Below are 12111 nucleotides of genomic sequence, written 5' to 3' on the forward strand. Positions count from 1 at the left end.
TGCATTTTGAAAATTTTAAAATGTCTTCATTATTTTTTTAAATTTATTATTTCTGAATATCAATTGTAAATATTTTCCAAAGTTTATGTTGCCACCCTTTCAAAATCGGCCAAAAAACAGAGAGCAAATACAATATTTTTTAAAAAATAGCTTCACAATTTTAATGGAAATGGAAGTCTAATCAAGTTTTTTTTAAGACCAGCGACCAGGTCGGTTTGGAAAACAAATTTGAAATGTTTTTCCTGCTTTGATTATCATATACGACATGTTTGGGCTCGTTTAAAAATATTCAGAATTTTTGTAACATGTCGCGGAACCACGGAAAGTTTTTTTTCACGAACAAAGCATTTCGCCTTCAGCTAGATATATTGAAAACTTATGATGCAAAACAACTATACTGATTTAAAGTGTGTTTTGAAACACTTTTTAAATAATAAAACCATAGCTTGTACTTCTAATTTATAACCCTCTCGACTTTGGTCAGAGTTTAGCGACATAAACTTCAGAATAATATTCGCAACGGCCTAATTAAAGATTTAAAAATTTTACACTTTCAAATTTCTAAATTTTCATAATTTTTGATTTCAAATTTTTTGGTATAAGACAAAGAAATGTCAGAAATCAAAAATAAAAATAGTAAAAACATTAAAAATTTAAGACAACAATTCAACAGAATAATTTCAAAAAAATCTGAAATTTCAATAATAAAAAAATCTAGAACTAAAACAATTAATAAAATAATTAATACTTAACAAATCCTAAACTAAAAAAAATATCATTTTAAAATTAAGTTATTCAAAATCCAATGAATTATGTTTTTTCAATCTTAATTTTTTGATGCTTTAAATATTTTTATGTTTGAATTCTAGTATTCCTAAATTTATTTATTTTTAACAGAAAATTAAGTGATTATTGCAATGGCTTTTCCCTTTTTTTCGGCATTTTAAGATTCAGCGTTTTGACAGTCAGCTTCATGAGGCAATTCAAATAAACAAATCAAAATCTCATCAACACATATTGCACCCGAAGAAATATCAAACGACGCTTATTGTTTCTGTTCCTTTTCAGCTGCGTACCGCTTTAGAGAAATCTTTTCGTAAACCTTTTCTTGACCGTTTCTTGAGAATTTTTTTTTTTGGAGTTTTAAGAGTCTCCGTACTAAAGGACATTTTTTTAAATTTTCGTTTGAATGTAAAATGTAGCTCTTGTAGCTAAATTCAGACTAAGATTTGATTTACAGGAAAAATCTAATTAATTTAAGAATTCTTACATAAAGTATTCTTTACTTTTAAAACATAAAAAATGTAAGATAATAATTACACATGATAATTTCAAAAAAATCAGAAATTCTAAAAATGAAAAAAATCAAAAACTTGAAAAATTCTAAAATAATTACAACTAAAAAATTCTTAAACGAAAAAAAAAACATTTTTATCATTTTTGAATAAAGATATTCAATAAATAATTTTCAATAATATCAATAAATTATGTTTTTATAATCTTAATTTTTTGAATTCTAGTGCAGTTTAAGATAAGATTTACAGGATAAAATTAATCGATTTATAAATTCTTACATAAAGTATTCTTTATTTTTAATTTAGCAAGGTTTCGTAAATATAAAATTTCTAAACCATAAAATGTGCAGGATTTTATTGCTTGAACAAACATCGAGTTTAGTAAATGGTTACAATCCTAAATTATTCAACATGATTAATTAAATCCCAGAAATCTAAAAAAATGATTTCATTTGTGTGTTTTTTTGTTTTGCTTAGAAATATTCAGAGAGTCTTTTCTAGAACCACCACAGTCAATTTTCATTATTTTTTCCTTTTATCTTGTAAATCATATTAGTTCAAATCAAACCATCCACATTAACGACCCCCGGGTCTTTTGTGGTCTCTATTGCAAGTTTCTGCTCGAACCTAGGAGTCCGAAGGCTTGAATGGGGAGAGCACCCAAACCTCTTTCTACTCCAAGGAACCTTCCACCCCAGTGTTTGAACTGACGACCTTTGGATTGCGAGTCCAACCGCCGCCAGCGATTCCACCGGAGTAGGCTTGGTTTGGTGTGTTGTTTGTACTTATGGCATGGAGACGACTCCTACACCTGGAATGACTTAACGGCCTAACAACCAAGGCCGGGACCGACATTTTACTTCCTCATCCGATGGAAGGTTGCAGCAGATGGGAATCGAACCCAGAATCATCCGCTTACAAAGCGGACAGCGTAACCATTCGGCCACGCACTGCCATCATATTAGTTATCAAAACTTAATTAAAAAATTAATATTGTTTTGACAATATTAATTTTTTAATAATAAGTGAATTGAAGATTTTAATTTATTAATCGTGTTTGCATTTACAATTTTTATCGTACATTTTTTTTTTCAAGAAGATGTGTCTCAGGAACTAATAGATCAATCTCCAATGGTTCTTAGTCTTTACACGATAAGAACAATACAAAATTTGCTTGATGTTGCTGTTATATCATTTTCATTGAAATACTTGTTAAATAGTTTGTACACTATTTTCAATAAATTGGATAATGTTAATTTTTGCGTTTTTTATAAAATAGGCACTTTAAAGCTTACTGTAGATTTATTTTTTTGTCCATAAAAAATGAATAATTTCTATGAATTCATAGACTTTTAAATATTTTGACTCTGGATATCTTTAATAATGTCTTTAAGCATTGTTTGATACACTTTGGTTTAAATTTAACCGTTTATTCGATCGGAAAATTTTATTTTTAATTTAATATTTTTTTTTTAATTTCGACGATAAGCAGCACTTCAACGATAGATTGAAATTTTATAAAAAAGTACCTTAAAATCTTAATTTTTTTGACAATTTTTAAAATTTTATTTTTGCTCAAATTCTGGACTAATTTTCCAGAGTACAATGAGTAATGAATTTGAAAATTGCGTTTAGTCGGAATATTAAAGTTAAACATGAATCGTTTGATGGAATCGAGAATGTTTTTAAAGGTTACATATGCATTTAAAAATGGTTACATATGCATTATTAACAACTATTCCAGTGAACATTTTGGCGTTAAAATTTAATACAATTTATCTAATTTTTTAAACACATTAAAATTAAACACAAGCACTGATTTCTTTTTCTTCATATCTATTTATTAACAGATATCCATTATAGGCCTATAGGGTCGTCCAACCATGGAGACACTTCAGAAGCCGGAATTTCAACGATTATATTTTTTTGTATTTCATTAAAATTATTTATTTTTTGAGAGTACCAGGAGCTTTGCAAAATATGAAATGGCTTCTATAGCTTAGAACAATTAAAATAAAACTTTGTTTAAGTTTGTTTATAAAATTTGAAGAAAAACAAATATTCCAGTTATGAGTTTTATGTTGTGCTAGAAAAAATGAAAAATGTCAGATAAACCATCACAATTATCACACAGCTGAAAATGTAAATCCAGACGGTTTAAAATTTGATAGTTCAAATTTACCAGTTTGTTCGTGGGTTTTTCTCCCAGTATAAAGTACAGAAAACATAATAATTAAGGTTAGATAAATCGATATTTCTTAAACATTTTTTTAGCTTTCAACAATTTGATTCAAGTTATGTATATTTTAAATTTAGCGACAGTTTATCACGAAATTGGATTACAATTAAACAATTCAAGAAAATGTAAAAAAAACACTTTCTTCTCTACTCCTTTAATATAAGCTAGCTGTTCAAATAAAGAAAAAAAATACGAAAGAGTTTCTTCAATAACGACATTGAAAACTTAAGATGAAAATCTTTGAAAACTTTTTTTCATACATTACATTACAATTTTACAATTCATCTCAATAATTATACCACAAACCAAGTGATGGTATAAATGATTTGCTGATTTTTATACTCCTTGAATTTTTGCACCCAAGCCCCCCCCCGAACAAAAATCCTGGCTACGGCCCTGTTCCAAGGGTAAAATAATACCTCAAAATAAAACCATTTCAATACCAAGTTGAGGTCTTCTGGATTTTTGAACATTGCTTGAATACCAAAACTTGGTATTGCCATGGTTGAATTTTAAGTATTCCCGCGCCCTTGGAAAATCATATTTTGGTATTCCTGTGGTCTTCCACATACATGATTTTGGTTTGATTTGATGGTATTTTACCATCTATTACTGGGCAACCAAGATCACATTTTGGTCGCTGATATTTGCACAAGTAATACCAAAATTTGGTATTTTCATACCATTTTTAGTGCAGCAGTTGCAGTTAGTGAAAAAACGGAAATGATCCATATGCAACAGCCAAATCTACTCACCTGATGATTCCATGTTGTTCTTAGTGATATTCTTCACCACACCGAATGCATTTGTCATTGATGAACGGCCTGTGCATGAAGTTCTTGAAGTTCTGAAAAATAACAAGATTGAAAAATAAGTGTTATTAAAATAAAACTGGATTGAAATTCACCAAAATTCAATAATCTTTCGATTGACTCGTTTTTCAAATTATTTGGTTTTTTTTTTTCAAGTCATTTTATCGCAAAATTTATTATCTTGTCCAAATTGGTAAAAAAAAATCCCATAGTTTCAGAGAAAATTGATGAAACCTTTCAATACCAAAATAATACCAAAATGTGCCATCCTGACTTAGAAAATTTTCCACAATTTCAAGTCATTTCTGTAGGGGGTATATCAAAAATGTTTAAAATCAAGTTCGAAATTTCCGGTTTTCAATGAAAGCATTCGCTTTGAGACATCATTTTAGTGCAAAATTAATTATTTTGTCAAAATTGGTCAAAATTTTCCCATAGTTTCAGAGGAATTTGATGACACACTTTAATACCAAAATAATACCAAAATGTACCATCCTGACTTAGAAAATTTTCCACAATTTCAAATAATTTATTTAGGGGGTATATCAAAAATGTTTAAAATCAAGTTTGAAATTTCCGGTTTTCAATTAAAGCATTCGCTTTGAGACATAATTTTAGCGCAAAATTAATTATTTTGTCAAAATTGGTCAACATTTTCCCATGGTTTCAGAGGAATTTGATAAAACACTGTATTACCAAAAGAATACCAATATGTGGTGTTCGACCATTGACAAATTCTGCAATTTTGCAATATCAAAACAATACCTTAAATTGGTATGATACCACATTTTGCTCTTGCATAATCCCCAAGACAAATTTTAAAGGGTCCAGGAATACCAAAATTTGGTATTGATACCAGAGAAAGGTATTATTACGCATTTCCCTTGTTATTTACCCATGCTCGGGTCTGTTGCAAGTTTCTGCTCATTTCTAGGCGTCCGAAGGTTATGTGTGGTGAGTCACCCAAAACCTCTTTTACGCAAATGGACCGACGTTTTACTTCCCCATCCGGCGTGGTCAGGCAAATGCTCCTCGACATATAAATGTAAATTAAATGAAAACTCAGTTGATGTAAATGTAAATTATTACATGTGAATCAGCCGATAACTTTGAATCTCAAACGTTATCGGCTAATTCACACGTAATATCCGTAATGGTAATGGTTATAAATACCTGCAAAAGTGTTGTGTGGTGTCAGTGAATGGGCCAGTTGATCAGACATGTGGGTTGTCGGTTCTTACCCACGCTCCGTCCCCGTCCTCGATCTGGGACCACGGGTACTCATCACCTCTCGTTGCCTTCATTTCGGCGTAGTTGGACACCTTCAGCGTCTTCTTTGCAGTCGTGCACGTCCAGGACTACACATGTGCGGTTCTTAGGCGGTGGCTGTGTGTAGCGCAGCTCACCGGTGCTTAGCACATGGTTAACAGGAACACTTTCCCTGGTGGCAATTCAGAGTAGTGGTCCTTGAACTCGCGGAGCTTGGCCAGGTGCTCAATCAAGTGGACGAGCAGATCCCATCCAGACCAATGCTTGAAAAGGGATCTGTCACTGAACGGGACTGCTCGATATTTGATAGAACTTTCTGTCAGCGATCATTTCCGAAAACGAAATTTGATCGCTGACACGCAGTGCCTATCATGACCTCATTGCCTGGCGGCAGTCGACGAACGTGAACACAAAGACGAAACGAACGAAAAATGAGCACCATTCAAGTAGCCGCCCGAACGAGACAACGTGCTCTTTCTCTCGTTTTCGTCTCTCTCTTACTTGTGTTTGCTGCGTGCTGACAGAAGTCGTTTGAATGATATCATTTGAGAGTTGATCGGAATCTCAGTAGAATGTCAAACGATCATTCTCTGAGCGAAAGTATAGAGGAGAAAAGCAACTCGCGACAAAATTTTGAGGCTAGGAATTTTGACAGGTATGATTTTCATAAAGTATTCGCCTCCATTTCTCTCCCACAGAAAACCTGGGAACGAGGTAGCTGTCAAACTAGGCCAAAATGTTAAAGTCACTCACAAAATGAACTTTGAGTGATTTGAGTTCATTTCTGACGTCACGATTTTCTCCCCTATTGTTAGAGAGAATTCAATGACTGTGTGAGTGACTTTGCGTAGCACTCATTCGTTTGTGTGTGAAAAGATCCAAAGTATAATGTCAAAATCAGGTTGTCGTGATAATAACGATTGGAGTGTTCTGTCATCTATCACAAACAAAGTCGAAATTTCGTAAGCACTGAACCAGACTCAGAAGAGCCCTCCAAGATCACGCCGAAGTCAGAATTACGTTGATCCCTGCGTTTGGCGGGTGTTGATGAAAGTAGGTACCTAGTCAAATTATCGCTACTGGAAACAATGCCAACAACACAGTAATGTGTGTAATGAAAATCTCTAGCATCGTGTCAATCCATTACTTTTTCTAGCATTTTATATCCGAAACGACTGTTATTTGACAAAATATTGCGGATTTGTTATATTTGGCAATGTTGTGCCTTAGTTCGTTTCTTGGTTTATTTCTACCTTTGGTCACAAACCTGTCGCTATAAAGGAGAAAAGCTCGGAACTTAACCTCAAAGGTAAACAAACAAAATGAACTTTTTTAACAGGTGTCAGTTCCGGGACTTTGCATTTAAAATTAATTTTTGTTCCGGTTGTTCCGTTCCGCATGGAGACAAACACGGTCGGGAGCACGACAAAGACACGGTCAGGAGTCCGGACAAGGACACGGCCTAGAGCACGGCCACAGGAACGACCAGGAACAGGCACCTACGTGGTCAGGTTCACGTACACGAAGACGACCAGAAGCAAGGACAAGCACATGGGCAATAATACGGGAAAAAACTCGATAACCCGAGTTTTTTCCCGTATTATTGCCCATGTGCTTGTCCGTTTCGCGCAATCGGAAGCAAATTCAAATTTAAAAAAAATCAAAGTCCCAATTTGACACCTGTCAAACCACTCAAATGGCACTCACAAAATGAATACTGAGTTCTTTGAGTTCATTTGCTACGTCACGGTTTTCTTGCGTATAGAGGAGAAAAGGCTAGGAATTTCGACAGGTATGATTTTCAAAAAGTATTCGCCTCCTTTTCTCTCCCACAGAAAAACAGGGGACAATGTAGCTAGGACTCTTGCCTTCTATCGGATGGGGAAGTAAAACGTCGGTCCATTTGCGTAAAAAGAGGTTTTGGGTGACTCACCACACATGACCTTCGGACGCCTAGAAATGAGCAGAAACTTGCAACAGAGCCCACAAAAGACCCGGGGGTCGTTAAAGTGGATTGCTTTGCTTTTTTTTGTAGCTAGGACAAAATGTTAAAGTCATTCACACAATGAACTTTGAGTGATTTGAGTTCATTTCTGACGTCACTCTATAAAGGAGAAATCGTGACGTCAGAAATGAACTCAAATCACTCAAAGTTCATTTCGCGAGTGACTTTCACATTTTGGCCTAACTAGCCAAACATTTTGTCAAACTTGACAGCTACATTGTCCCCAGTTTTCTGTGGGAGACGTGGGAGAGAAAAGGAGGCGAATACTTTATGATAATCATACCTGTCAAAATTCCTAGCCTCAAAATTTCTTCGTGAGTTACTTTTTTCCTCTAATAGAGGAGCTGGTAATTTACATTCGTCAATTAGCCATTTTGTATCTTTGCTTGTCACATAAAAGATTAAATTGTAATGAATTTACAGTTTCAGTCTTATTTTGTGTCTTCAATGTGTGAAATGTGAACTAAAAAAAGGGCAAACTTACTGATATGGAAAAATGCTTGATGCTCTTTTCGAACTTTTTTTTTAATAACTCGGAATAACATTGTGTGTAACTTTATTTAGCATGTTAGCTGCTAGTATAAAACAAGGAAGGAAATTTTAAATCCCACATAAATACGAACACAGTACGCCCAAAGGAACAAGCTCTTAGGGCTTTTGTTAATTTGATTTGGTTAACCGCGGTGGATTTTCTTGAAATATTTCGAACTGTCAAAAATCCACCAAAACATCTACCACATTGATCACTTAAAAAAACTGTGGTAGAAAAGTATCCACCGGTAGATCCTTTGGTGGATTTTTGACAGTTCGAATTATTTCAAGAAAATCCACCGCGGTTAACCAAATCAAATTAACAAAAGCCCTCTTGTATCCACAAATAAGTCATAATCCTGAGTTATACCAAGTTCAATACCTGCTAGTTAGAGACCCTAAATAGGGAGACTGGTCTAAGCTTGCTAAATCGATCTGGCAACGTATGTTTTGAGCTTGGCAACACTGATAAGTTTTGCTGGGCGTAAAGGCAAATGCTCGTTTGGATACGTCAAACTCGCGTCTGTTTGGGTACGTCAAATTCACTTCGTCCAGTCTCCCTATTTAGGATCTCTACTGCTAGTGACAACGCAGTTAAAAAAAGGCAACTTATAAGCGGTATACGCACTTCGGAAGGAACCGGTCAAGAAAAAAATCAAATGGGCAGCAGCGGCAGCGCAAGCAAGTCAGAGAGGGTGAAGAAAAGCCCCAAGAAATCGCTCTCTCTCCTTTGTTCTGCTGTTCGTAAAGCTGTTTCTTGACCCCTTTCCTTCCGATCAGCATACTAGCCTATAACACCGACCAACAAAATTTCTACGCAGGCTCAACTCGAGGGGAAGCATGAAGTTTAGAGTCCCCAGAAACACGGGCGCCAAATGGTTTTCTCTAGAGGTGGGCAAAACCGCTCTTTTTTAGGAGCCGCTCATTTTCGTTCGCTCATTAAAAAGAGCCGCTCTTTTGAACGGCTTTTTCAAAATTTTGATGAAAAGGGTTTTCTAAAATCGTATGATTTTATAAGTTATTTCACATTGGACTTTTACAAATAATTTGATAAAAAAAAATTAAAACTGAAAACGAGAAGATGCCCTTTAAAACCATAGGTCTTGGCGGTCTCTAGGTCAAGATTTCTACTCGAACCTATACATTCAAGTAATTGAATGGCATCCAAACTTAAATCTAGGATGTTGGAACAGTTGCTTTTAATTTTAAAATTACGTTTATTTCTGCAAGAATTGAACTAATGCTGATATTTTATTTGGAGAAAACATTCTGCGAACTCTTCTACATTCTGATTTAATCAATAAAGTCTGTAATTGCTAAAAGAAGTTTTTTTTCCAAAATTTCTAAATTATTCAGTATTTTTTTTTAATATTTTACAAATTATGCAATTTGAAATGCTCAAAATTGTATTCCGGTAATACAACAGTTTTTTTCATATTGTTTAATAAATCATTTACCATTGGAATTAATTTTCATAAGCATTGAAAAATTTGAAATTTTATTTTCAATTCTCAAAAACAAATTCAATACCTATTTTTTTTTAAGTTTAAAAAAGAACCGCGGTTCTTTTTTTGTGAGCCACGGATCTTTCGCTCTTTTAGTGAACCAGCTCTTTGAGCGGCTCGCTCTTTTTTTGACCACCTCTAGTTTTCTCCAAAGTTCGTATGAAGAATTAGTGCTGTTCGGTTCTCCTACATATTGCATGAAACTTTCAGTTGTATGCAAGAACGACGAACCGCCCTAATTCAACAGACCGAGAACCTTCCTCAGTTCTTCCAAAACATTGCTACTGTGCTCGGTTATGACCAACCTCCGATTGTTGACCTGCAACGACTGGCCAAGTTACCCATTGCAGCCGGATCTGCTCCACCAATACTGTGCCAATTTGCACTGCGAAACGTACGTAACGATTTCTACCGTCGCTACATGACCAACCGGGACCTGACGTTACGACACATTGGTTTTGATGCTGACAAAAGGATTTTTATGAACGAGAACCTCACGAAGCTGGCCCGGGAGATTCGCAGTCAAGCTCTAAGGATGAAAAAAGCTGGAATCTTTGCTCAAGTGTTCACAAGGAATGGTGCTGTGTACGTGAAACGCCAGGGTCAACCAACATCGGAGCTGGTGCAGTGTGTTCAACAATTGTCGCTGCAAAAGTAAACCCTTTCCTCAAAGTTCTTCATCTCCTTCCCAAGCTTATCCTTTGATTCCATTCCTTTTCTCCTTTGACTCCTTCCCCTCCTGAAAGTCAACAACATCAAAGATAAACCCTTTCCAAAAAGTTATTCTTTATCCCTCCACGATCATCCTTTGATTCCGATCCCTTTCGATCCTGTGTCTCCTCCATCCGTCCTGAAAGTCATGCTGGTTCGTGTCGATGATGCCTTCTGCTGGACTGTAACGCTGTCGATGCTGATTTGGTTGCTGAAGTTGCTGTTATGGAAATGCTGTTGGTGCTGTTCGTGCCATGGGATGGCTGTGGTCAGGTCGAGACTGGAACATGGTACAAATAGAAACGTGTGTGCTTGCTAACTTTACTGCTGCCGATATTTGTTTTGATCAAATTCAGTTTTTTTTTTCCTATGTTATGGCTCGTACAAAAAAGTTTTCTAAAACCTATTTAGTTAGTTTTAAGTTATGGTTCTCTTTATTAAGCTATGGTTCAATTGGTGTAGGTTTGGTGGGCGGCTTTTGTTTGAAATTTAGCGCGTTCCCCACTAATAATGTTTGATTTTTCAAATGACGACGCCTCTGCAAATTACTTGATTCCAAGAGCTGTAATGAATGCTTGTTTGGTGAATGATAAGCTGAATATATGCCATATTAATGTTCAGAGCCTCTGTGCTCGCCGTTTTTCGAAATTTGAAGAACTGAAACTAAACTTTATTACAAGCAAAGTGGATATTATCTGTTTAACAGAAACCTGGTTGGATGAATCCATAACTGATGCAACTATTGAAATACAAGGCTACAAATTAGTTCGACAAAACCGTAATCGACACGGTGGGGGTGTATGTGTATATTTTAAGCAAAATATTAGCTGTAAAATTCTTAAGAAATCTCTTAGTGCAATTTCTACCAATGGTCGTTATGAAACTGATTTTCTGTTACTTGAAATGCAATTTAATGGAAATCGTTTTGTTTTAGCTGTGTACTACAACCCGCCACAAAGTGATTGTTCTTACCTACTTCGCACCCACATTGAACAATTTTGTTTAAAATATGAAAATTCATTTTTTATTGGCGATTTTAACACTGATGTTCGAAAAAATACTAGAAAAACTAATGATTTTTTAGATACAATCGCTAGCATGTCGTTTTCTTGCGTCAATTTTGAACCTACTTTTTTCTACAATGATGGTTGCTCTCTTCTTGATCTTTTATTGACAAATTCACCAGAATTAGTACTCAAATTTAATCAAGTATCCATGCCCGGAATATCGGCTCATGATCTAGTGTTTGCTACTTTGGATTTTGAAAAACGTGTTGTCCAAGACGGTTATTGGTATCGTGATTATAATAATTTTAACAATCATGCTTTCGAAAATGCATTATCGCGTCTTAGCATTAATGAATTTCTTAGCATCGATGATTCTGACATTCTTCTCAATACTTTGAACAATCATATGTTTATCTTACATGAACAAGCTTTTCCAGTAAAATTCAAGAAGTCATTTTATAAATCTTGGTTTAACCCAGATATTGAAAGAGCTATAATCAACAGAGACATTGCTTATAATACTTACAAAAGATCAAAATCACCAGAACATCGCACCAATTACAACCGCCTTAGAAATGTAGTGAATTATTTAACTAAAACTGCCAAACGTGATCACGATCGACAACGTATCAACTTAAATGTTCCAGTTAGACAAATGTGGAAAAACATAAAAAAATTAGGAGTCTCTAAAAGTAAAAACAATAACATTGATAGCACCCATTCAGCGGAAGAAGTTA

The sequence above is a fragment of the Culex pipiens genome, chromosome 1 (genome assembly GCF_016801865.2).
Source record: "Culex pipiens pallens isolate TS chromosome 1, TS_CPP_V2, whole genome shotgun sequence".
NCBI lineage: Eukaryota > Metazoa > Arthropoda > Insecta > Diptera > Culicidae > Culex > Culex pipiens.